This window comes from Bufo bufo, chromosome 2 (genome assembly GCF_905171765.1).
Source record: "Bufo bufo chromosome 2, aBufBuf1.1, whole genome shotgun sequence".
NCBI lineage: Eukaryota > Metazoa > Chordata > Amphibia > Anura > Bufonidae > Bufo > Bufo bufo.
Window position 1 is genome coordinate 682,383,531 of NC_053390.1, and position 27,879 is coordinate 682,411,409.

At 46.2% G+C, this 27,879-nt stretch overlaps 1 long non-coding RNA gene across 1 annotated transcript; it reads right to left on the reverse strand.

The window, feature by feature from the left end:
* Window positions 1–918: 918 nt before the first annotated feature.
* Window positions 919–21,448, reverse strand: LOC120991751. Its single transcript, XR_005776796.1, has 3 exons — window positions 21,300–21,448; window positions 17,670–17,673; window positions 919–929 (listed from the first exon to the last, which is right to left on the reverse strand). It is a non-coding gene; the product is annotated as an uncharacterized LOC120991751 (long non-coding RNA).
* Window positions 21,449–27,879: the final 6,431 nt, after the last annotated feature.

The window sequence follows — 27,879 nt, forward strand, 5'->3', positions numbered from 1 at the left end:
GACAAAAAATAAAAAATTCCATGAACTCACTATGCCCATCACGAAATACCGAGGGGTGTCTTCTTTCCAAAATGGGGTCACTTGTGGGGTAGTTATACTTCCCTGGCATTCTAGGGGCCCAAATGTGTGGTAAGAAGTTTGAAATCAAAATGTGTAAAAAATGACCAGAGAAATCCGAAAGGTGCTCTTTAGAATTTGGGCCCCTTTGCCCACCTAGGCTGCAAAAAAGTGTCACACATCTGGTATCTCCGTATTCAGGAGAAGTTGGGGAATGTGTTTTGGGGTGTCATTTTACATATACCCATGCTGGGTGAGAGAAATATCTTGGCAAAAGACAACTTTTCCCATTTTTTTATACAAAGTTGGCATTTGACCAAGATATTTATCTCACCCAGCATGGGTATATGTAAAATGACATCCCAAAACACATTCCCCAACTTCTCCTGAATACGGAGATACCACATGTGTGACACTTTTTTGCAGCCTAGGTGGGCAAAGGGGCCCACATTCCAAAGAGCACCTTTCGGATTTCACTGGCCATTTATTACAGAATTTGATTTCAAACTACTTACCACACATTTGGGCCCCTAGAATGCCAGGGCAGTATAACTTCCCCACAAGTGACCCCATTTTGGAAAGAAGACACCCCAAGGTATTCGCTGATGGGCATAGTGAGTTCATGGAAGTTTTTATTTTTTGTCACAAGTTAGTGGAATATGAGACTTTGTAAGAAAAAAATAAATAAAAAAAAATCATCATTTTCCGCTAACTTGTGACAAAAAATAAAAAGTTCTATGAACTCACTATGCCCATCAGCGAATACCTTAGGGTGTCTACTTTCCGAAATGGGGTCATTTGTGGGGTGTTTGTACTGTCTGGCCATTGTAGAACCTCAGGAAACATGACAGGTGCTCAGAAAGTCAGAGCTGCTTCAAAAAGCGGAAATTCACATTTTTGTACCATAGTTTGTAAACGCTATAACTTTTACCCAAACCATTTTTTTTTTTTACCCAAACATTTTTTTTTTATCAAAGACATGTAGAACAATAAATTTAGAGCAAAATTTATATACGGATCTCGTTTTTTTTGCAAAATTTTACAACTGAAAGTGAAAAATGTCATTCTTTTGCAAAAAAATCGTTAGATTTCGATTAATAACAAAAAATGTAAAAATGTCAGCAGCAATGAAATACCACCAAATGAAAGCTCTATCAGTGAGAAGAAAAGGAGGTAAAATTCATTTGGGTGGTAAGTTGCATGACCGAGCAATAAACGGTGAAAGTAGTGTAGGTCAGAAGTGTAAAAAGTGGCCTGGTCTTTCAGGGTGTTTAAGCCATGGGGGCTGAGGTGGTTAAAGTCATTTCCCTATCCACATTTGATGCAGAGCACTTGCCATGCTCTTAACCACATTTTTATGCCATTTGCAGCCCTCTAGCTCTTTCCATGACATTTTTACAGCCATTTTAGTGCTCCAAAATTCGGGTTCCTATTGACTTCAATGGTGTTTGGGTTCGGGGTCAAGTTTGGGTCCCGAACTCAAACTTTTTTGTGAAGTTCGGCCAAACCCATCGAACCCGAACATCCAGGTGTCCACTCAACTCTAATTATTAGGTATTTTGTTTTAATGTTTAAGGTTGTGGTATTCATCTGCAGTACCACAGTGCCATCTGGAGGCAGATGGGCAATATCATATTATTTTGTCATTTGTTCTATACCATGTTAAGGGTTAATATGACATCATTGTGTTATTAGCATGCAAATACACCCAACTTACCTGATTGGAAATCCCTAATCTAAAGGGGATGATTCTTAGATAAGGTGGGGAATAATGACTCGTGTGCAGAGCAGTAAGGGATCCATTAAGCCATTAATCCATCCATCCATTGATTCAATCAAGACCAAAAGAAAAACTCAAAAGAAAACTTTACTAGAAAAAACTTGGATTCTTATTTTGGACTACTAGGAAAGTTCTTGAGAACTGGTCCCATCTGAGCTCTGTCTACCTTTGACCCGGTAACGTATATTGTGTTTACTGCTCGTGATATTAATAAGGTATTTCTCTCGGTATATAGACAAGAGTCCCCATTCTGTGGGAACATATAGCGTTAGGTGCCTCTATAATGCTGATTATTCTCTTAGCAAAGATGCATATTGTTAATGGAAGATCTGACATTGAAAAGAGGACTAAACCCTTGGAAAGTTATTTTCCATAGTCTGATTGCCGTTCTGAATATTTTATCGTATTAATATCATATATTTTTGATTGGTCATAGGTAGAGTTGAGCGAACACCTGGATGTTCGGGTTCGAGAAGTTTGGCCGAACTTCCCGGAAATGTTCGGGTTCGGGATCCGAACCCCATTGAAGTCAATGGGGACCCGAACTTTTCGGCACTAAAAAGGCTGTAAAACAGCCCAGGAAAGGGCTAGAGGGCTGCAAAAGGCAGCAAAATGTAGTTAAATCCCCTGCAAACAAATGTGGATAGGGAAAGGAATTAAAATTAAAATAAAATAAATAAAAATGAACCAATATCAATTGGAGAGAGGTCCCATAGCAGAGAATCAGGCTTCATGTCAGCAGAGAATCAGTCTTCATGTCATAGCAGAGAATCAGGCTTCACGTCACCCACCACTGGAACAGTCCATTGTCATATATTTAGGCCCCGGCACCCAGACAGAGAAGAGAGGTCCCATAGCAGAGAATCTGGCTTCATATCAGCAGAGAATCAGTCTTCATGTCATAGCAGAGAATCAGGCTTCATGTCACCCACCACTGGAACAGTCCATTGTCAGATATTTAGGCCCAGGCACCCAGGCAGAGGAGAGAGGTCCCATAGCAGAGATTCAGGCTTCATGTCAGCAGAGAATCAGTCTTCATGTCATAGCAGAGAATCATGCTTCACGTCACCCAACATTGGAACAGTCCATTGTCATATAATTTAGGCCCCGGCACCCAGACAGAGGAGATATGTCCCATAACAGAGATTCAGGCTTCATGTCAGCGACTCAGCAGAGAATCAGTCTTCATGTCATAGCAGAGAATCAGGCTTCATGTCACCCACCACTGGAACAGGCCACTGTCAGATATTTTTAGGCCCCGGCACCCAGACAGAGGAGAGAGGTCCCATAACATAGAATCTGGCTTCATGCCAGCAGAGAATCAGTCTTCATGTCATAGCAGAGAATCATGCTTCACGTCACCCAACATTGGAACAGTCCATTGTCATATAATTTAGGGCCCGGCACCCAGACAGAGGAGAGAGGTCCCATAACATAGAATCTGGCTTCAAGTCAGCGACTCAGCAGAGAATCAGAGAATTGTCTTTGTACCGTGGATCCAGCAGGGTGGCAACCCAGTACTCCGCACACGTTAAAATGTGGGCAACTCTGCTGTCATTGCGCAGGCACTGCAGCATGTAGTCGCTCATGTGTGCCAGGCTGCCCAGAGGTAAGGACAAGCTGTCCTCTGTGGGAGGCGTATCGTCATCGTCCTGAGTTTCCCCCCAGCCACGCACCAGTGATGGGCCCGAGCTGCGTTGGGTGCCACCCCGCTGTGAACATGCTTCATCCTCATCCTCCTCCACCTCCTCCTCATCCTCGTCCTCCTCGTCCTCATCCTCCAGTAGTGGGCCCTGTCTTGCCACATTTGTACCTGGCCTCTGCTGTTGCAAAAAACCTCCCTCTGAGTCACTCCGAAGAGACTGGCCTGAAAGTGCTAAAAATGACCCCTCTTCCTCCTCCTCCTCCTCCTGGGCCACCTCCTCTTCCATCATCGCCCTAAGTGTTTTCTCAAGGAGACATAGAAGTGGTATTGTAACGCTGATAACGGCGTCATCGCCACTGGCCATGTTGGTGGAGTACTCGAAACAGCGCAACAGGGCACACAGGTCTCGCATGGAGGCCCAGTCATTGGTGGTGAAGTGGTGCTGTTCCACAGTGCGACTGACCCGTGCGTGCTGCAGCTGAAACTCCACTATGGCCTGCTGCTGCTCGCACAGTCTGTCCAGCATGTGCAAGGTGGAGTTCCACCTGGTGGGCACGTCACATATGAGGCGGTGAGCGGGAAGGCCGAAGTTACGCTGTAGCGCAGACAGGCGAGCAGCGGCAGGATGTGAACGCTGGAAGCGCGAACAGACGGCCCGCACTTTATGCAGCAGCTCTGAAATGTCGGGGTAGTTGTGAATTAACTTCTGCACCACCAAATTCAGCACATGCGCCAGGCAAGGGATGTGCGTCAAACCGGCTAGTCCCAGAGCTGCAACGAGATTTCGCCCATTATCGCAAACCACCAGGCCGGGCTTGAGGCTCACCGGCAGCAACCACTCGTCAGTCTGTTGTTCTATACCCCCCCCACAACTCCTGTGCGGTGTGGGGCCTGTCCCCCAAACATATGAGTTTCAGAACGGCCTGCTGACGTTTACCCCGGGCTGTGCTGAAGTTGGTGGTGAAGGTGTGTGGCTGACTGGATGAGCAGGTGGAAGAAGAGGAGGAGGAAGCTGAGTAGGAGGAGGAGGAGACAGGAGGCAAAGAATGTTGCCCTGCGATCCTTGGTGGCAGAAGGACGTGCGCCAAACAGCTCTCCGCCTGGGGCCCAGTCGCCACTACATTTATCCAGTGTGCAGTTAGGGAGATATAGTGTCCCTGGCTGTGCTTACTGGTCCACGTATCTGTGGTTAGGTGGACCTTGCCACAGATGGCGTTGCGCAGTGCACACTTGATTTTATCGGATACTTGGTTGTGCAGGGAAGGCACAGCTCTCTTGGAGAAGTAGTGCCGGCTGGGAACAACATACTGTGGGACAGCAAGCGACATGAGCTGTTTGAAGCTGTCTGTGTCCACCAGCCTAAATGACAGCATTTCATAGGCCAGTAGTTTAGAAATGCTGGCATTCAGGGCCAGGGATCGAGGGTGGCTAGGTGGGAATTTACGCTTTCTCTCAAATGTTTGTGAGATGGAGAGCTGAACGCTGCCGTGTGACATGGTTGAGATGCTTGGTGACGGAGGTGGTGGTGTTGGTGGTACATCCCATGTTTGTTGGGCGGCAGGTGCCAACGTTCCTCCAGAGGCGGAGGAAGAGGCCGAGGCGGCGGCAGCAGCAGAAGAGGCCGAGGCGGCAGCAGCAGAAGAGGTAGCAGGGGGAGCCTGAGGGACTTCCTTGTTTTTAATGTGTTTACTCCACTGCAGTTCATGCTTTGCATGCAGGTGCCTGGTCATGCAGGTTGTGCTAAGGTTCAGAACGTTAATGCCTAGCTTCAGGCTCTGATGGCACAGCGTGCAAACCACTCGGGTCTTGTCGTCGGCACATTGTTTGAAGAAGTGCCATGCCAGGGAACTCCTTGAAGCTGCCTTTGGGGTGCTCGGTCCCAGATGGCGGCGGTCAGTAGCAGGCGGAGTCTCTTGGCGGCGGGTGTTCTGCTTTTGCCCAGTGCTCCCTCTTTGTCTTTTGCTACGCTGTTGGCTCGGTCTCACCACTGCCTCTTCCTCCGAACTGTGAAAGTCAGTGGCACGACCTTCATTCCATGTGGGGTCTAGGACCTCATCGTCCCCTGAATCGTCTTCCACCCAGTCTTGATCCCTGACCTCCTGTTCAGTCTGCACACTGCAGAAAGACGCAGCAGTTGGCACCTGTGTTTCATCATCATCAGAGACGTGCTGAGGTGGTATTCCCATGTCCTCATCATCAGGAAACATAAGTGGTTGTGCGTTAGTGCATTCTATCTTTTCCACCCCTGGGGAAGGGCTAGGTGGATGCCCTTGGGAAACCCTGCCAGCAGAGTCTTCAAACAGCATAAGAGACTGCTGCATAACTTGAGGCTCAGACAGATTCCCTGATATGCATGGGGGTGATGTGACAGACTGATGGGCTTGGTTTTCATGCGCCATCTGTGCGCTTTCTGCAGAAGACTGGGTGGGAGATAATGTGAACGTGCTGGATCCACTGTCGGCCACCCAATTGACTAATGCCTGTACCTGCTCAGGCCTTACCATCCTTAGAACGGCATTGGGCCCCACCAAATATGGCTGTAAATTTTGGCGGCTACTGGGACCTGAGGTAGTTGGTACACTAGGACGTGTGGCTGTGGCAGAACGGCCACGTCCTCTCCCAGCACCAGAGGGTCCACTAACAACACCACGACCATGTCCGCGTCCGCGTCCCTTACTAGATGTTTTTCTCATTGTTACCGTTCACCACAATAAGAAAAATATTATTCGAGCCAATGTATTGAATTCAAATTCAGGCCTTTTTTTATAGACACCTAACACTATCTGGCTATCTATTTAGGTACCGTATTACACTAATACATGCACACTAGTAATGACAGATTTAGCTGAATACAAATTTGAGGCCTATTATTTAGGCGCTGGGTGACAGGTATACGTTTACGGACAGAATTAGACTTGGATCTGCACAGTAGCGTGTGTGTGAAGTTATTGAGAATGACCCTATCAGCACCTTGAATCTAATATACCCTTTTAGGGATAGATTTAAAGTAAGCCTGATACAGCAGAAACCACTAATTTTGAGAATTGCAAAATTGGGAATTGTATTTCAACCCAGAACAAAAACTGTGCTTTGACGGACACTAAATAACTTGACCAGCTAAAGCAGTAATGACAGATTTGGATGAATATAAATGTGAGGCCTATTTTTTAGGTGCTGGGTGACAGGTATACGTTTAATCACAGAATTAGACTTGGATCTGCACAGTAGCGTGTGTGTGAAGTTATTGAGAATGACCCTATCAGCACCTTGAATCTAATATACCCTTTTAGGGATAGATTTAAAGTAAGCCTGATACAGCAGAAACCACTAATTTTGAGAATTGCAAAATTGGGAATTGTATTTCAACCCAGAACAAAAACTGTGCTTTGACGGACACTAAATAACTTGACCAGCTAAAGCAGTAATGACAGATTTGGATGAATATAAATGTGAGGCCTATTTTTTAGGCGCTGGGTGACAGGTATACGTTTACACACAGAATTAGACTTGGATCTGCACAGTAGCGTGTGTGTGAAGTTATTGAGAATTACCCTATCAGCACCTTGAATCTTATATACCCTTTTAGGGATAGATTTAAAGTAGGCCTGATACAGCAAAAACCACTAATTTAGAGAATTGAAAAATTGGGAATTGTATTTCAACCCAGAACAAAAACTGTGCTTTGACGGACACTAAATAACTTGACCAGCTAAAGCAGTAATGACAGATTTGGATGAATATAAATGTGAGGCCTATTTTTTAGGCGCTGGGTGACAGGTATACGTTTACACACAGAATTAGACTTGGATCTGCACAGTAGCGTGTGTGTGAAGTTATTGAGAATTACCCTATCAGCACCTTGAATCTTATATACCCTTTTAGGGATAGATTTAAAGTAGGCCTGATACAGCAGAAACCACTAATTTAGAGAATTGAAAAATTGGGAATTGTATTTCAACCCAGAACAAAAACTGTGCTTTGACGGACACTAAATAACTTGACCAGCTAAAGCAGTAATGACAGATTTGGATGAATATAAATGTGAGGCCTATTTTTTAGGCGCTGGGTGACAGGTATACGTTTACACACAGAATTAGACTTAGATCTGCACAGTAGCGTGTGTGTGAAGTTATTGAGAATTACCCTATCAGCACCTTGAATCTTATATACCCTTTTAGGGATAGATTTAAAGTAGGCCTGATACAGCAGAAACCACTAATTTAGAGAATTGCAAAATTGGGAATTGTATTTCAACCCAGAACAAAAACTGTGCTTTGACGGACACTAAATAACTTGACCAGCTAAAGCAGTAATGACAGATTTGGATGAATATAAATGTGAGGCCTATTTTTTAGGCGCTGGGTGACAGGTATACGTTTAATCACAGAATTAGACTTGGATCTGCACAGTAGCGTGTGTGTGAAGTTATTGAGAATTACCCTATCAGCACCTTGAATCTAATATACCATTTTAGGGATAGATTTAAAATAGGCCTGATACAGCAGAAACCACTAATTTAGAGAATTGCAAAATTGGGAATTGTATTTCAACCCAGAACAAAAACTGTGCTTTGACGGACACTAAATAACTTGACCAGCTAAAGCAGTAATGACAGATTTGGATGAATATAAATGTGAGGCCTATTTTTTAGGCGCTGGGTGACAGGTATATGTTTTCACACAGAATTAGACTTGGAATTGCACAGTAGCGTGTGTGTGAAGTTATTGAGAATAACTTGGTGACAGGCTCAGTTTGACCCTGATGTAGGATATAGCCAAAAAATAACCACACTATTGATGGTTAAATGCACTTTGTGACAGGCTCAGCTTGCCCCTGATGTAGTATATGGCCAAAAAATAACCACACTATTGATGGTTAAATGCACTTGATGACAGCTTGACCCTGATGTAGGATATAGCCAAAAAATAACCACACTATTGATGGTTAAATGCACTTGGTGACAGGCTCAGCTTGCCCCTGATGTAGTATATGGCCAAAAAATAACCACACTATTGATGGTTAAATGCACTTGATGACAGCTTGACCCTGATGTAGGATATAGCAAAAAATAACCACACTATTGATGGTTAAATGCACTTGGTGGCAGCTTGTGCTGGCGCACCACAAGCCACAAAATGGCCACCGATCATCCCAGAAAAAAGTGAATGAAAAACGCTCTGGGCAGCCTAAAAACAGTGAGCAATTGAATAGCAGCAGTTCAATGATCCACAGCTGTAGATCGATCACTGAATGAAGTCTTTTGGAGGAGTTAATCACTGCCTAATCTCGCCCTAACGTCGCAGCTGCAACCTCTCCCTACACTTGTATCAGCAGAGTGACGTGCAGCGCTACGTGACCCAAGCTTATATAGAGGCTGGGTCACATGCTGCACTGGCCAATCACAGCCATGCCAATAGTAGGCATGGCTGTGATGGCCTCTTGGGGCAAGTAGTATGATGCTTGTTGATTGGCTGCTTTGCAGCCTTTCAAAAAGCGCCAAGAAAGCGCCGAACAACGAACCCGGACTTTTACGAAAATGTTCGGGTTCGGGTCCGTGTCACGGACACCCCAAAATTCGGTACGAACCCGAACTATACAGTTCGGGTTCGCTCATCCCTATTCATAGGAAAACAGAGTCAAGGGATAATAGTTATTTTCCTGTATAATCCTTGTTTTATTGTTATAGCCTGTTTGATAAACAGAAGATCCTAAGTTTCTCTTTGTATATGAGTCTGTTTTGTTAAAGTTATGACACTGGTTGTCATAAATCACTAAGTTGTACTGTGCTGGTGAGATAGGGGTGTGTTAGCACCACCGTGTGGCATATTTTGGGTATTATTTTGTAACTTCCTCATTTGTTTTGCAATTGTATTGATTTTATATTCCTTGTTTTATAATAAACAATATATATTTTGCATATACAATGTCCCTTTGTTTCACTGCTTGCACAAATCAATTTAAGATACTCGATAAAAGAACTTAGAGGCGTGTTTATGTCTGCCTGGAGGATCATATAATTTTTTTTGATATATAATTTTTTTTTTTATCCTCTCTTTTATATGAAGATTCTTTTTTATATAGAAGATATATGACAACCCAAAGAAAAGACTCAAACGTGTAACTGAGCTCTTTGTGATTTATACTGTGCTAATCTTGCACTAATTTTGCCTAATTGTTTACAGGTTGAGCAACGTTCAAGTACTTATGCTCATTGTATGGACTCTTTTACAGATGCCGCAATGTGAATTTATGCACTTTTTGTGAAACTGCACTAACTTTTCCTTTAGCCAGAGCAGTAGCACCTTACCTTTGTGTGCCTTGCCTTACAGCAATGTTCTCTTTACATGGACTGCCTCTGCGGACATTAATACTAATGGCCTACTCACAGTCCACGAGTAAGTGGTAAGTCCCAGGCAGGTCCAGCAAGGGTAACCCCGCTGCTTCGGGAATGGCTAGGGGAGTCATATACCCCTCCTTCCTGTTTGTTATATGTGCCAGGTTCCAGGAGTTCCATGGAAACCATACTTAAGGGGAGAATTGTGGAACATCTAAAATCCCATGGATTAAAAGATGAAAAACAGCATGAGTTTACTTCAGGGAGATCATGTCAAACTAATCTTATTGATTTTTGTGATTGGGTGACTAAAATAATAGATAGTGGAGGTGCAGTAGACATCACTTATCTAGACTTTAGTAAAGCTTTTGATACTGTCCCACATAGAAGGCTTATCAATAGGGATGAACAAACCCGAACTGTATAGTTCGGGTTCGTACCGAATTTTGGGGTGTTCGTGACACGGACCCGAACATTTACGTAAAAATACGGGTTCGGGTTCGTTGTTCGGCGATTTCAATGGCGCATTTTGAAAGCCTGCAAAGCAGCCAATCAACAAGCGTCATACTACTTGCCCCAAGAGGGCATCACGGCCATGCCTACTATTGGCATGGGTGTGATTGGCCAGTGCAGCATGTGACCCAGCCTCTATTTAAGCTGGAGTCACGTAGCGCCGCACGTCACTCTGCTCTGATCAGTGTAGGGAGAGGATGCAGCTCCTGTTAGTTCGAGATTAGGCAGGGCTTAACTCAGCAAAAACACTTCATGAAGCGATTGATCTACAGCTGCGAATCATTCAACTTCTGCTAGTTAATTGCTCACTGTTTTTAGGCTGCCCAGAGCGTTTTTCTGTCACTTTTTTCTGGGGTGATCGGCGGCCATTTTATGTCTTGTGGTGCGCCAGCACAAGCTGCCACCAAATCCCTTTAACCATCAATAGTAGTTTTTTTTTTTTTTTTTTTGCTATATCCTACATCAGGGGCTTGGCTGTGCTTATTGTCACTCCTAGAAACTCAGGATAGAATTTTCTATATTTTATTGAGGGGTGAAATTCACTTGCAAAAATAGCAATCCCCTAAATCTGGTGTTCCAGCTGTGGCTAGCCAAGTGTAATACTGTCTGCTGTCTGGCAAAGGATATATTTTTTTCTGGGGTGAAATTCAATTGCCAAAATAGCAATACCCTAAATCTGTGGTTACTGCTGTGGCAGGACAAGTTTTATAGTGTCCGTCAAAGTATAGTTTTTGTTCTGGGTTGAAATTCAATTCCCAAAATAGCAATACCCTAAATCAGTGGTTTCTGCTGTTGCAGGCCAAGTGTAAATCTGTCCGTAAAAGGGTATATTACACTCAGCGTACATCTCCAAGTTTATTTTTTTTCCGTAAAAGGGTATATTACACAAAGTGTTAAATTACAATTGCTGAAAGCATAAGCCTTTAAATTTGCACGCACTATTGTGCATCTCATAGTGTATTTCTGTTCGTAAAAGGGTATATTACACTCAAGGTGTAAATTCAAGTGCTGATAGGGTCATCTTCAATAACTTCACACGCTACCGTGCATCTCCAAGTGTATTTCTTTCCGTTAAAGTGTATATTACAATAAGTGTTAAAAAACAAGTGCTCAAAGCATAATCCTATATATTTTTTCACACGCTACTGTGAATCTCCAAGTGTAATTCTGTCCGTAAAAGGATACCTTTCATCCAGGGCCTAAATACTAGGCCTACAATTGATATTCCCCTAAATCTGTGGTTACTGCTGTGCCTGTATTAGTGTAATACGGTACATAAAAAGATATCCAGATAGTGTTAGGTGCCTGTAAAAAAAGGCCTGAATTTGAATTCAATACATTGGGCCAAATAATTTTTTTCTTATTGTGGTGAACGGTAACAATGAGGAAAACATCTAGTAAGGGACGCGGACGCAGATATGGTCGTGGTGTTGTTAGTGGACCCTCTGGTGCTGGGAGAGGACGTGGCCGTTCTGCCACAGCCGCGCGTCCTAGTGAACCAACTACCTCAGGTCCCAGTACCCGCCAAAATTTACAGCCATATTTGGTGGGGCCCAATGCCGTTCTAAGGATGGTAAGTCCTGAGCAGGTACAGGCATTAGTCAATTGGGTGGCCGACAGTGGATCATGCACGTTCACATTATCTCCCACCCAGTCTTCTGCAGAAAGCACCCAGATGGCGCCTGAAAACCAAGCCCATCTGTCTATCACATCACCCCCATGCATACCAGGGAAACTGTCTGAGCTTCAAGTTATGCAGCAGTCTCTTATGCTGTTTGAAGACTCTGCTGGCAGGGTTTCCCAAGGGCATCCATCTAGCCCTTCCCCAGCGGTGGAAGACATAGAATGCACTGACGCACAACCACTTATGTTTGGTTGATGAGGACATGGGAATACCACCTCAGCACGTCTATGATGATGACGAAACACAGGTGCCAACTGCTGCGTCTTTCTGCAGTGTGCAGACTGAATAGGAGGTCAGGGAGGAAGACTGGGCGGAAGACGATGCAGGGGACGATGAGGTCCTAGACCCCACATGGAATGAAGGTCGTGCCACTGACTTTCAGAGTTCAGAGGAAGAGGCAGTGGTGAGACCGAGCCAACAGCGTAGCAAAAGAGGGAGCAGGGGTCAAAAGCAGAACACCCGCCGCCAAGAGAGTTCGCCTGCTACTGGCCACCTCCACCTGGGACCAAGCACCTCAAAGGCAGCTTCAAGGAGTTCCCTGGCGTGGCAGTTCTTCAAACAATGTGCTGACGACAAGACCCGAGTGGTTTGCACGCTGTGCCATCAGAGCCTGAAGCGAGGCATTAACGTTCTGAACCTTAGCACAACCTGCATGACCAGGCATCTGCATGCAAAGCATGAACTGCAGTGGAGTAAACACCTTAAAAACAAGGAACTCACTTAGGCTCCCCCTGCTACCTCTTCTGCTGCTGCCTCGGCCTCTTCCTCCGCCTCGGGAGGAACGTTGGCACATGCCGCCCAGCAAACAGAGGATGTACCACCAACACCACCACCTCCGTCACCAAGCATCTCAACCATGTCACACGGCAGCGTTCAGCTCTCCATCTCACAAACATTTGAGAGAAAGCGTAAATTCCCACCTAGCCACCCTCGATCCCTGGCCCTGAATGCCAGCATTTCTAAACTACTGGCCTATGAAATGCTGTCATTCAGGCTGGTGGACACAGATAGCTTCAAACAGCTCATGTCACTTGCTGTCCCACAGTATGTTGTTCCCAGCCGCCACTACTTCTCCAAGAGAGCTGTGCCTTCCCTGCACAACCAAGTATCCGATAAAATCAAGTGTGCACTGCGCAACGCCATCTGTGGCAAGGTCCTTCTAACCACAGATACGTGGACCAGTAAGCACGGCCAGGGACGCTATATCTCCCTAACTGCACACTGGGTAAATGTAGTGGCGGCTGGGCCCCAGGCGGAGAGCTCTTTGGCGCGCGTCCTTCCGCCGCCAAGGATCGCAGGGCAACATTCTTTGCCTCCTGTAGACTCCTCCTCCTACTCGGCTTCCTCCTCCTCTTCTTCCACCTCCTCATCCAGTCAGCCACACACCTTCACCACCAACTTCAGCACAGCCCGGGGGTAAACGTCAGCAGGCCATTCTGAAACTCATATGTTTGGGGGACAGGCCCCACACCGCGCAGGAGTTGAGGCGGGGTATTGAACAACAGACCGACGAGTGGTTGCTGCCGGTGAGCCTCAAGCCCGGCCTGGTGGTGTGCGATAATGGGCGAAATCTCGTCGCAGCTCTGGGACTAGCCGGTTTGACACACATCCCTTGCCTGGCGCATGTGTTGAATTTGGTGGTGCAGAAGTTCATTCAAAACTACCCCGACATGTCAGAGCTGCTGCATAAAGTGCGGTCCGTCTGTGCGCGCTTCCGGCGTTCACATCCTGCCGCTGCTCGCCTGTCTGTGCTACAGCGAAACTTCGGACTTCCCGCTCACCGGCTCATATGCGACGTGCGCACCAGGTGGAACTCCACCTTGCACATGCTGGACAGACTGTGCGAGCAGCAGCAGGGCATAGTGGAGTTTCAGCTGCAGCATGCACGGGTCAGTCGCACTGCGGAACAGCACCACTTCACCACCAATGACTGGGCCTCCATGCAAGACCTGTGTGCCCTGTTGCGCTGTTTCGAGTACTCCACCAACATGGCCAGTGGCGATGACACCGTTATCAGCATTACAATACCACTTCTATGTCTCCTTGAGAAAACACTTAGGGCGATGATGGAAGAGGAGGTGGCCCAGGAGGAGGAGGAGGAGGAGGAGGAGGAAGAGGGGTCATTTTAAGCACTTTCAGGCCAGTCTCTTAGAAGTGACTCAGAGGGAGTTTTTTGCAACAGCAGAGGCCAGGTACAAATGTGGCCAGCCAGGGCCCACTACTGGAGGACGAGGATGAGGAAGAGGAGGATGAGGATGAAGCATGTTCACAGCGGGGTGGCACCCAATGCAGCTCGGGCCCATCACTGGTGCGTGGCTGGGGGGAAACGGAGGACGATGATGATACGCCTCCCACAGAGGACAGCTTGTCCTTACTTCTGGGCAGCCTGGCACACATGAGCGACTACATACTGCAGTGCCTGCGCAAAGACAGCAAAGTTGCCCACATTTTAACGTGTGCGGACTACTGGGTTGCCACCCTTCTGGATCCCCGGTACAAAGACAATGTGCCCACCTTACTTCCTGCGCTGGAGCGTGATAGGAAGATGCGCGAGTACAAGCGCACGTTGGTAGACGCGCTACTGAGAGTATTCCCAAATGTCACAGGAGAACAAGTGGAAGCCCAAGGCGAAGGCAGAGGAGGAGCAAGAGGTCGCCAAGCAGCTGTGTCATGGCCAGCTCCTCTGAGGGCAGGGGTTAGCATGGCAGAGATGTGGAAAAGTTTTGTCACCACGCCACAGCTAACTGCACCACCACCTGATACGGAACGTGTTAGCAGGAGGCAACATTTCACTAACATGGTGGAACAGTACGTGTGCACATCCCTCCACGTACTGACTGATGGTTCGGCCCCATTCAACTTCTGGGTCTCCAAATTGTCCACGTGGCCAGAGCTAGCCTTTTATGCCTTGGAGGTGCTGGCCTGCCCGGCGTTCAGCGCTTTGTCTGAACGTGTATTCAGCACGGCAGGGGGCGTCATTACAGACAAAAGCAGCCGCCTGTCCACAGCCAATGTGGACAAGCTGACGTTCATAAAAATGAACCAGGCATGTATCCCACAGGACCTGTCCATCCCTTGTGCAGATTAGACATTTATAACTACCTCCCCTTAACCATATATTCTTGTACTCCAGGGCACTTCTTCATTTAATCCTCTTTTTTTAATTTTACCATTATATTGCGGGGCAACCCAAAGTTGAATGAACCTCTCCTCCGTCTGGGTGCCAGGGGCCTAAATATCGAAAACTGGCCTGTACCAATGGTGTGTGACATGAAGCCTGATTCTCTGCTATGGGACCTCTCTCCTCTGTCTGGGTGCCGGGGCCTAAATATCTCACAGTGGCCTGTTCCAGTGGTGGGTGACATGAAGCCTGATTCTCTGCTATGACATGAAGCCTGATTCTCTGCTTTGGGACCTCTCTCCTCTGTCTGGGTGCCGGGGCCTAAATATCTCACAGTGGCCTGTTCCAGTGGTGGGTGACATGAAGCCTGATTCTCTGCTATGGGACCTCTCTCCTCTGTCTGGGTGCCGGGGCCTAAATATCTCACAGTGGCCTGTTCCAGTGGTGGGTGACATAAAGCCTGATTCTCTGCTATGACATGAAGCCTGATTGTCTGCTATGGGACCTCTCTCCTCTGTCTGGGTGCCGGGGCCTAAATTTCTCACAGTGGCCTGTTCCAGTGGTTGGTGACATGAAGCCTGATTCTCTGCTATGACATGAAGCCTGATTCTCTGCTATGGGACCTCTCTCCTCTGTCTGGGTGCCGGGGCCTAAATATCTCACAGTGGCCTGTTCCAGTGGTGGGTGACATGAAGCCTGATTCTCTGCTATGACATGAAGCCTGATTCTCTGCTATGGGACCTCTCTCCTCTGTCTGGGTGCCGGGGCCTAAATATCTCACAGTGGCCTGTTCCAGTGGTGGGTGACATGAAGCCTGATTCTCTGCTATGGGACCTCTCTCCTCTGTCTGGGTGCTGGGGCCTAAATATCTGAAAGTGGCCTGTTCCAGTGGTGGGTGACATGAAGCCTGATTCTCTGCTATGGGACCTCTCTCCAATAGATATTGGTTAATTTTTTTTTATTTTTTTTATTCATTTCCCTATCCACAGTTGTTTGCAGGGGATTTACCTACATTTTGCTGCCTTTTGCAGCCCTCTAGCCCTTTCCTGGGCTATTTTACAGTCTTTTTAGTTCCGAAAAGTTCGGGTCCCCACTGACTTCAATGGGGTTCGGGTTCGGGGCGAAGTTCGGGTCGAGTTCGGATCCCGAACATTTTCAGGAAGTTTGGCCGAACTTCTCAAACCCGAACATCCAGGTGTTCGCTCAACTCTACTTATCAATAAATTAGAGTCTTTGGGTTTGGACTCCCATATTGTTGAATGGATTAGGCAGTGGCTGAGGGACAGACAACAGAGGGTTGTAGTCAATGGAGTATATTCAGACCATGGTATTGTTACCAGTGGGGTACCTCAGGGATCTGTTCTGGGACCCATATTGTTTAATATCTTTATCAGCGAAATTGCAGAAGGCCTCGATGGTAAGGTGTGTCTTTTTGCTGATGACACAAAGATTTGTAACAGGGTTGATGTTCCTGGAGGGATACACCAAATGGAAAAGGATTTAGGAAAACTAGAGGAATGGTCAAAAATCTGGCAACTAAAATTTAATGTTTATAAGTGCAAGATAATGCACTTGGGGCGTAAAAACCCAAGAACAGAATATAAAATCAGTGATACAGTTCTAACCTCAGTATCTGAGGAAAGGGATTTAGGGGTCATTATTTCAGAAGACTTAAAGGTAGGCAGACAATGTCATAGAGCAACAGGAAATGTTAGTGGAATGCTTGGGTGCATAGGGAGAGGAATTACCAGTAGAAAGAGGGAGGTGCTCATGCCGCTCTACAGAGCACTAGTGAGACCTCATTTGGAGTATTGTGCTCAGTACTGGAGACCATATCTCCAGAAGGATATTGATACTTTGGAGAGAGTTCAGAGAAGAGCTACTAAACTGGTACATGGATTGCAGGATAAAACGTACCAGGAAAGATTAAAGGACCTTAACATGTATAGCTTGGAAGAAAGACGAGACAGAGGGGATATGATAGAAACTTTTAAATACATAAAGGGAATCAACAAGGTAAAAGAGGAGAGAATATTTAAAAGAAGAAAAACTGCTACAAGAGGACATAGTTTTAAATTAGAGGGGCAAAGGTTTAAAAGTAATATCAGGAAGTATTACTTTACTGAGAGAGTAGTGGATGCATGGAATAGCCTTCCTGCAGAAGTGGTAGCTGCAAATACAGTGAAGGAGTTTAAGCATGCATGGGATAGGCATAAGGCCATCCTTCATATAAGATAGGGTCAGGGGCTATTCATAGTATTCAGTATATTGGGCAGACTAGATGGGCCAAATGGTTCTTATCTGTCTACACATTCTATGTTTCTATCTTTAATTCATCATGTGTTAAAATAATAGGCCCAATAATTAATCAAACAAAACTATCACACAAGATAGTCATCTACTGCCAACCAGAGTGATATGGTGGAGAGTATAAGCACCCACAAGGTGTGCTCACTGGCTTACTCAGTGGGTGAGTAGGAAACAAAGGGATACAATAAAAGAGGGAGACAGATGCTGGGTCTCTTCCCCTAAAACATCCCTTAATCCTCACTCATGAACAAAAACACCCCTCTCTGTCTGTCCCTTGGTGTCCCTTGTAGGCAATATGGTGACTGCCCAGCTTCGTCAGAGTTTAAAGACCAATCACACCCTGGGGCAAACAAACAAACATACAACATATATACTGTCCCTAGGCCGTTCAGAGTGGAACAATCCTGTTCTATTCTGCCCCCCTGCTGAAGAGAAGTGGAGGTTTCCGGCTTCCTGCAGCAAGGGAGGAAAAAACAGTTAGAACCAGTTCTAGTTTCCCCTGCATAGGGAAGACAGCAAGGACCAAGTCTCGTTCTGAGAGACTTAATCAAATTCCCAGTCTGAGCCCTGCAGCTCAACTGGATGAAAAGAAAGCAGAAAGTTGCAGACAACCTCCAGTTCCAGGAAGAGAGCATCCTCTGAGAATATATCTGTGAGTCAAGTTCAGAGACCCAGGAGAAGCCATTCCTCCTTAGGTAGTCTGTCCCCTCAAAGCAGAAGCATCTATTCCTGCCAATTATTGCCAAAACCTGCTAGGACCAAAGCTGCTTATAGTTTGGATGCAAGTTATCTTCAGTAAAGAAAAGTTTGAACTTCATCTAAAGGTCTGAACATCATTTCTGCTGCAAACAAAATTCCTCTATTACTCCTACTATCACTACACTCAAATTTATTGCAAGTGAGCCAGGAGCCAGGAGTCCAGCCGTACCCAGGTTGGAGACACCGTTGACACAATTACAACCACCTATAGAGACATTATAAGCTATTACACCACTCTGGCATTCCTAACCTGGGACGTGCGTTATAACACCTTGGAAGGGCCCTGTGATAGTACCCTGCGCATGCTGCAATTGGCCTCACAAACAGAATACAGACTATTATCCACCTGACCCAGCCACTGCATTAAAGTGGCTTCAGTGTACCCGCATCTTAGTCACTGCACCAGTGGCTGCTCATGCGCGATGCATGCAGACTTCAGCGGCCATTTGAGGAGATCACCAAACTGGTCAGTCACAACCAGGGCGCCATCAGTGACATTGTACCTTACGCCTTCTTTCTGGAGTATGCATTGTGTTGTGTCATTGATCAGGCCGTCAGGAGCAGGAGCTGGAAGATGAGGAAGTAGCAATGCTGAATCAATTCACAGGGGGGCTACTCCATCTCAGACAAGTCAGCAGGAGTCTGAAGAGGAGTCCAAGGAGGATGGTGGCTGGGGGGAGGAGGAGGAGGAGCAAGAAGAGCAGGCTTTACACTTTTCGGGGAATCCATGGTGTTGTCTGTGGCTGTAGTATATAAAGACTCCTGTACTCCACTTGAGTTTCAATGCAAAGCTTTTATTTTAGTGCGGTTCCAGTCAAAACGTTTTCGGCTGAGAAGCCTTCTTCAGTGCAACTGGAGAGGCATACAAAGTGTCATAGATAAATATATGGTAATCACAAAGGTATAGGATCAATTAGTGCATATAATATCGCAAATAGGTGCGTCACAGACAAATAACAGGTAGTATATCGAATATATTATACACAAAAAGGGGGACGTGTCGATATGGCACGTGAAGAGAGCGTTTGCTGTCATCTGGGGATCCAGCAGGATCATCATCGGAGTGGTCTGCGATCCAGCAGGATCATCATCGGAGTGGTCTGTGGTCAGTAGGTGGTTTGAGGTGGTGCGCTTTTTCCATGGTGAGACTGTGGTGCTTCACTGGTTACAGAGTTGGTCAATGGGTAGCAGTAGGTGGGGTTAAGGAACAAAATTTGCGGAGCAGGACAGAGATTGTGCTAATGCCGTAATCTAAGGACTGCATTGTAGAAACCAAAATTGAACGTGGTGTACAAAAACAAGCTTACATATCATTTGCTCTAGGTTAAAGAATGCCTCATCACAAGTGGTTCTACAGTCTAATTACATGCAGAGTCTGCTGGGCAAGGATTTCACAACACATTGTTAAGTCAGACTGGGTATAGAATATACAACATATTAAGACAGGCTATTGTCTCGATAAGAATATCATATAGAAAAGTAGTTCAGTTACTGCTTTTTCATTGTCAGTATCTTACCCGGATTACTGCCGCATCGAATCCGAAAAAAAGCTTGGATGAGAATAATTTCCTCTGTGGTTGGCAGGGATGCTGCTTTTTGTGTGGGCTCTGTGTCCCTATCTGGCGTGCGGTCCGGGAGGCTGAGGCCTGTATTCCGGAATGCCATGCTGCCGCTTGTGTCTCCGTTCCCCTTATGTGGGATCCGGCTGCGCAGCGTGGTTGGAGGGGCGGGTCCTAGCTGACGCACTTCCGGGTAAAGTGAAGATGGCGTCCGGAGCTTCTCAAGTGTAGTTGCGCATGCGCTCGCTGCGTCCGTGCGGCCGCTGGGGTAATCAGCTGTTGTCTGTCATTTTGTGCAGACGCGCATGCGCCGGGATGCGATCCTGCTAACAGCTAGCTATTAGGATAGTGGGGGAAGCTCTGGGACTGTGGTTTGGGAGGGTAAAGCTTGTGAATTGTCATAGTTACCTGTGGAGGTCCATTGGGGGAGTATCTATCATATTTACCTCTTAGTTGGTGAAACCATGGATTCGTTTGTCTATAGTTCTCATATTTACCTATGGATGTCCATCTGAGCAGTGTCTGTCATAATTACCTCTAGATGATGACCATTGTAGTAGGCTAAAAGGATATGATCTATTCAGTTCCCAATTAGGAATTATGATGAGGATCAATATCTGCTCTAGAATAGGAATAGAGGTATTGTTAGAGCTGTTTATTTTAGGAAAAATCAATGTCTGTAGCTTATATGTTATCTGGGGTTCATGGGGTAGTTCATGTGATGGATCTGCACCCAAAGAATAAGCTGTGTATATGCTGTGTATTATATAGATGGAGGTTCATTTATGATTGCCCGTGCGCACCGTTAGTGTCGCCGCACTGGTTTAAGTCTTTGAGCTGTAGGGATTATATAAAGCTTCCTATGTCATAGTCCCGATTGAAACCCTTAGGTTCGAGTGTTTGGAGGCGGTGTATCCACATGGCTTCCCTGCTCATGAGGAGGCGTGATAAATCTCCGCCCCTTCTGGGAGCTGTTACTTGCTCCACTACCTGGAACCGTAGTTGGGCGATAGTGTGACGTTTGGCTGTGAAGTGTGCGGGAATGGGCAGGTGGTTGTTTTCACATCGGATATTAGACTTGTGCTGGCATATTCTGTCCCTAATGGTCTGTGTGGTTTCGCCTACGTAGGTCAGGCCGCATGGGCATTTGATGGTGTAGACTACATTGGTTGAGTCACATGTAAAGTAACCCCGTATTGGGATTCCTTGTCCTGTGAGAGGGTGGAAGATTTTGTCATTGTCATGCGTACAATGCAAGCAGGGGAAAGTGCCCTTGCGTTGTGTTTGTGTAGTGTACGGGAGCTGTAATGCCCGTCACTACAGAAGGGTCACTTGTTGTGCTGTCGTTTCCCCTTATTTATGGGGAGGTTGGTATGAGTCATCTTCATGATGTAATGCTATGTACTTCCCTGTTACTGTGAAATTTGCATGTGCAGGCCAGCTAGGGGTGTCATTCCAGCTCTGAGTCAATAGAGGGAGCTAGGGAGCCCTAGGTTATATAAGGCCCAGTCAGGGAAGGGAAAGTTTAGTTTTAGACCGTGTCTGAGAAAAGGCCAGGCCATGGGCCTGTGAGAGCAGAGCAGGCCTGGAGCCTGCAGACTAGGAGAGGGTATTGCAGTCCCTGTAACCGGGTTCCAGATCCAAGGAGAAGGTTCCCCTCCTGAGTCCATATTTGCAGAAGCAGGAACACCACGGTTAACAAGCCTGAGGACACTGAGAGCAGAGTCAAGTCTTGGAAAGCAAGAGGTACTAAAGACAGCAGAGGAGGTACTTGATATTTATAGACCCAAGGATATACGCCAGAGCTAGGGCATTGGGCCTTGGAGAATAGTTTCCATGTTCCAGGATCAGTCAGGAATAGAGTGCAAGCCGCCTGTACTACAAGTCCTGTGTTTAACCCTCTGAAATCACCTTGCTACATATGGCCTGCATTAAATGTACCAAAACTAACTGTCTTCAAAGGAACTGCGTTTCCAACTATGTCCGTGTATGACAACCACTGGAGAACAAGTAAAGCATAAGTTCTGTTTTATTATTACGTGGTTCCTCAGTTATTCCTGCTATCAGCAAACGGTGTGCCACCGTCCAATTGGCACTGGCGTCACGAACTTTAAAGGGACCTTGCCCTAGGCACATAAAACACCTGCAACATCCAGGGCACCTCATCCAACACCAGGCCTGGTCCCTAAACACAGAGTGTGCCCCAGAGGACTCCTGTGCCAGCCTCTCCTTCACTGCTGTATGCCTGCCCAGGGTTTCCATATATAACTGTGAGTGACCCTCGCTTGCCATTGACCGTGACCTCACAATCGCATTACCCTGCAGGTCTGGCGTACCGCATAAATTGGCGTCACGAACAGGATACGGAACATATCCGCGCCATTGTTGGATTACAAAACTGTGTGCTGAAAATCATCTTAAAGTGACCAAGCCCTAATTGTTTTATTGAAAATTGCTGGGCCCAAAGGATTTTCCTAAGTAGCGGTGTGAAAATAGTGTTTTATGGACTGTTTGCTGCTTGTTTAAGCCACCGCTTGCTGTCAGTGAATAGACAGCGTTTCTACTAAAGATGGCCGCTGAGCTTGCTTGAGATTACTGCTGCGTCATCTTCATCCTGAATTGGCGGTAAAAGTTGGCGCCTCTTTGATGAGAAGAGCGGGAAAAAGCTCAATATTGGCGCCACCGCCTATCTGGACATTTGCATGTCGGCCAGAATGGACTCCGCCTTCCCTATACTGGAGTACCTGGGGGGCGGCCTCCCAGTGCAATGGGAGGATCTGGCTGAACTTATTGGCGCCACCCTGTCGCTCTCCAGAGAAGGATCGAGCATGTTGGAGAGTGAAGACTGCTCTGCTGAGATGTCCGCGCCTGATTTACTGAACATGACTGACGTTGGTGTAGAGCCAGAGGAGGCTCCACCGGCCTACTCTCCGGGACCGGAGAGACCCGCCTGCCCGCCACCGGGGAAAGAACCAGAGCACTGCTACGGCTCCTGGAGAGACTTCTTTCAGCCCTCATTCAAGTGGTCAGCACTAATGGCAGAGATCCGGGAGGCCACTATAAAGAGGAATACTAAAACTAAAATATACTATGAAGAACTGACCAAGTCCATTTACGACCGTCATCCTAATACCCAACCCCGCCTGGAAAGGAGAAGGGGGTTGGTGCTGTCCTTTGACAAGACCCGTGGCTACGGGTTCATACAAGACTACATTACTGGCAGAGACTTATATGTCAACCGGAGGTCTGTCAAGAGAGGTTACCTCCCCGAGCATCTCCTTAACCTCCGCGAGAGAGAGGAAGTGGAGTTTACCCCTGCCGAGAGCCTGCGAGGCCCATATGCAACTGCCGTTACCCGTCCCAAGAGAGAACCGGAGGACTGGGAGGCAGATGAGGACTACTCTGGCTGCGAGTGCACACCTGAGCGCTCTCCAGAACCGGCCCATCACGCATTCCAAGAGCGGGGCTCTTTCATTAGACCTAACGTATTTTGGCAGCCAACCGTGTTGGAGAAATGGGTGAGTCCCTATCCGTCCCCTGAGCTGCCTCGCCGGGAGAAAACCATCCAGGATATGGAAAATTTAAAAGGACTCCGCGTTACCCTGGAAAATATCCGGAAGGGTAGGAGACCCGATGCGCCACCGGAGCCTGCAGCGGCCACGTCCGATGCATCTTGCACTGTACCTGCGCCGGCGGCGACAGCAGCGGACAGCGATTCTGAGACCGAAAGCATAGGTGACCAGATCGTCCGTCTGGAAGAAAAGTTGCGGGAGCTGCGCAAGATTGCCACCGCCAGGATCCAGACGCCGCCTAGGAAGGACGAGGTAAGGGTGCCTGTCACCACCCGTAGACCACCTTCTACCACCTCCGCACCGTCGGTGCTCCCTAGACGGCCCTCTAGCTCTATGACTTGCTGCGCAGAGTCAGTCATACCACAGCCCACCGGACCGTTTGCGGCGGCGGTATCAAGTCCACCACAGCCTACAATAATTATGCCTGGACCGGTGCGGTCCTCAAATGTCCTTACCCCTAGGCCTATGGGGCCGATACCTATAAGGGGTCCTTTCATGCTGCAACTGCCCCCTAACACTGTAATGTGGGCACATCCACCTGTAGAGGATTATTACAGGTCTTATTTGCCAGCAGAGCCGGGCAACTATGATACGCCCTTGTGAATTAGCCTGCTAGGCCTTTGATTTATCTTGCCAAGGGATGATTTTTGAAAATTTAACCCTTCCAGGACAGGAGTCCTTTGTTTCTGGTCCTTTGTTGCTGCTGCCAGTTCACCCACGGCTCAGTGGTAGTGGTCATCCGCTGAAATAATAAAGTCAGCAAAGCCATGTTTGTTTCCAGGACCTCCTGCCTGCTTCCGCCATCACTCACCAAGTTGTGCCTGTTCCGTTGTCGCACCTTTTACCCTTTACCCCCTTTTCAGGTTGATTAGGGGTATTACAGCATTCTAAGGAACCGTGCCCAGTGATAGACTCAAAAGTACCTGAGCCTCTGAGATTTTTACTCTTTTAAAAGAAATGTGCCCAGAGATGGACTCCACTGCACGAGAGCCTCTGTGATTTATAAGAAAGGAACCTGGGTACGGAGTCATATTCATTCTTTGAGCCTCCAAGAACTTTTAAATTGTTTTATTGTGTTCTGCTCTTTTCTTAAGGACAATTGCACATATGGACTATCCTGGTAGTAATGTTACGCTGTGCCAGGTCAGCGCCCCTGTTCCCTCATATGATCCTGAGAGAAGAGAACGACGCCCCTTTTCACCGAACTTGTTCCTAAGCCAGTTGGAACTACCTGATATGTGCATATATTATGCTTTTGCAAATGTAGATGTGTTTCCTGCTTTGCTTTTTGGTCTCTTTTTCAGGTGCAGTATCCAGCTGGGCAGGGCCCCTCCATGTTGCGCCGAGGTCGGGCAACGTTAAAGCGTGGGGGTATGTAGTGGCCTCACAGACTAAGCGTGGGCACTACACGAGGGTCAATTGGGGTGTGCGTGACTTCTCTTCACTAGGGACAGAAGTGTTATTTCCAATTGTGTATATTTTATGTAAATTTTAAAGTATTGTTTTTGTATTGTGCAATGTTTCCCTGTTATAGGCATTATCAGGCCTAGTCCCTGTAGTTAGTCATCCCAGACGCTAGAGGGAGCTAGAGTACCCCGAGTATAAGTGTTCAGGCCCTAGACAGGGAAGGGTTGTTGAAGGTCAGGAGTCTGCAAAGACAAGCTGGAAGGCACCAGTCAGGGCCTTCTCCTGACATGCAACTAGACAGTCCAGGCTTCTAGTTGCCACCAGGAGACTAGTAGAGGGATCCTAGTCTACCTCCTGATCCAGAGAGCCATGGTTAGCTCAGAAGATCTACCCCAGGGGAAGAGGTTGCCTCCTGGGAGCAACTCTGTAGTTACCACCGAGTCGAGCAGAGCCAACAGGTCCAGCTGATACAAGTAAGCTGAAGGGCAGAGAGACTAGAGGTATGGAGCAAGAATGAGCACCTAAGGAGGACTATTTACCAAGGATAAAAGCCTACAATAAGGTATCTGGGCCTTGGGATTAAAGCCAGACAGGAGTCCGAAAGGGACAGTGTACACTAATCTCCGAGGAGTCTGTACAGCCTGATTCTGCGCATGTGGATGTTTACCCTCTGTGTATCTTGCCTAACCACCATATACCTGCCATCATTGTGTAACCTGCTTGTGAAGTGTACTTGACATTAGTGTTGAGCGCGAATATTCGAATTTCGAATTTTTTTCTCGAATATCGCAATTTCGAGATTTCGCGAATATTTAGAATATAGTTCCAAATATTCGCGAAATCGAATATTCGTATTTTTATTCGGAAAAAAAATTCGTACGATTATTTTAATCTTATGATTTTTTTTTTTTTCCTATGACTATGGCTAGGCTAATATGTGTATTTTACGAAATTTCTTAATATTGCTCTAACTTCGTCTTTTAGAATATTCGTAATATTCTAAAAGACGGAGTTAGAGCAATATTCCGAATATTCTAAAAGACGAAGTTAGAGCAATATTAATAAATTTCGTAAAATACACATATTAGCCTAGCCATAGAAAAAAAAAAAAAAATCATAAGATTAAAATAATCGTACGATTATTTTAATCTTATGATTTTTTTTTTTTTCCTATGACTATGGCTAGGCTAATATGTGTATTTTACGAAATTTCTTAATATTGCTCTAACTTCGTCTTTTAGAATATTCGTAATATTCTAAAAGACGGAGTTAGAGCAATATTCCGAATATTCTAAAAGACGAAGTTAGAGCAATATTAAGAAATTTCGTAAAATACACATATTAGCCTAGCCATAGAAAAAAAAAAAAAAATCATAAGATTAAAATAATCGTACGATTATTTTAATCTTATGATTTTTTTTTTTTCCTATGACTATGGCTAGGCTAATATGTGTATTTTACGAAATTTCTTAATATTGCTCTAACTTCGTCTTTTAGAATATTCGTAATATTCTAAAAGACGGAGTTAGAGCAATATTCCGAATATTCTAAAAGACGAAGTTAGAGCAATATTAAGAAATTTCGTAAAGTACACATATTAGCCTAGCCATAGGAAAGAAAAAAAAAATCATAAGATTAAAATAATCGTACGATTATTTTAATCGCATATTATTCGCGAAAAATTAAATAATTACGAATATTCGATTTTGACGAAAATAATAAGAATATTTATTCGAATATTCGCGAAATATCGCGAAATCGAATATGGCACCTCCCGCTCATCACTACTTGACATGTGGAACTGAGTTGCCATCTAACTGTACAAAGTGGAATTTACTACAGTGAAGCAAAGTTTGGTTCACCCTGCCATCTGTGTTCCTTGCTTATTAAGACCTTCCACCGGTGTGCCACCGTTACCGGCACTGGCGTCACGAACCTTGAAGGGACCTTGCCCCAGGCACATAAAACACCTGCAACAACCAGGGCACCTCAACCACCACCAGGCCTGGTCCCTAAATACAGAGTGTGCCCCAGAGGACTTTTGTGCCAGCCTCTCCTTCACTGCTGTATGCCTGCCCAAGGGTTTCCATATATAACTGTGAGTGACCCTCGCTTGCCATTGACCGTGACCTCACAATCGCATTACCCTGCAGGTCTGGCGTACCGCATTTGTAGCAATAGTTGTCTTGGGTTCTTGATGTTGGAGCCCACATCTGCCCTCACAAGCATGTCTTTTAGGTTTTTGGGGCGTCTATTGCATGGTAAGAACGGAAGTGAAAATGCCTCGATGTGCGGGTACGCCTGATGTAGGAGGTGCCAATGTTTCCGTAAGATATGTTGTATCTTGTGGGCAAAGGGGTGAAATGTGTGTACAAAGGGTACCCTTTGGGTCTGTTTTTCCCAGATTTTTTGACTGGGTTTTAGGCATTCTTTTATTACAGTATCGGGATAGCCCCTGTTTATGAAGCGTGTGGACATTTCATCCAATCTCTTTTCCTTAATTGCCATGTTATCGACTATGCGGGATATTCTTTGGAATTGCGATCGTGGAAGGGATTTTTTCATACTGGTAGGATGGAAACTGGAGTAATGTAATAGACTATTGCGGTCGGTCGGTTTGGTGTAGAGGTCAGTATGTAAAGTGCCGTCGAGATCCTTGGAGACTGTAGTGTCAAGAAAGTTAACTGATGTACTGCTATGGTGTAGGGTGAACTGAAGTTCAGGCCGGATGGAATTCAAGTAGGTGAGGAAGTTTTGTAGTGATTCTGTAGTGCTGTTCCATATGCAGAAGACATCGTCTATATATCTTTTCCAAATTACGTGTTGTTGGAATTCTATGTTCGTGTAAATATGGTCCTCCTCTAGCGTGGCCATGTAGCAGTTGGCGTATGGTGGTGCCATGTGTGCCCCCATTGCGGTCCCTTGTTTTTGAATGAAGAATGTGTCTTCAAATAGAAAATAATTTTGGGTAAGTACAATTTGGAGGAGGTCCATACACAGTGAGGAGATTTCAGGTCTGGTGCTCGTTGTCTCGAGTAATCTCTTAGTGGCGGCTAGACCCTTGCTGTGTGTAATGGATGTGTAGAGGCTTACAACATCAAGGGTAGCCAAAATGCAGTCTGGTTGAACCTGTTTAAT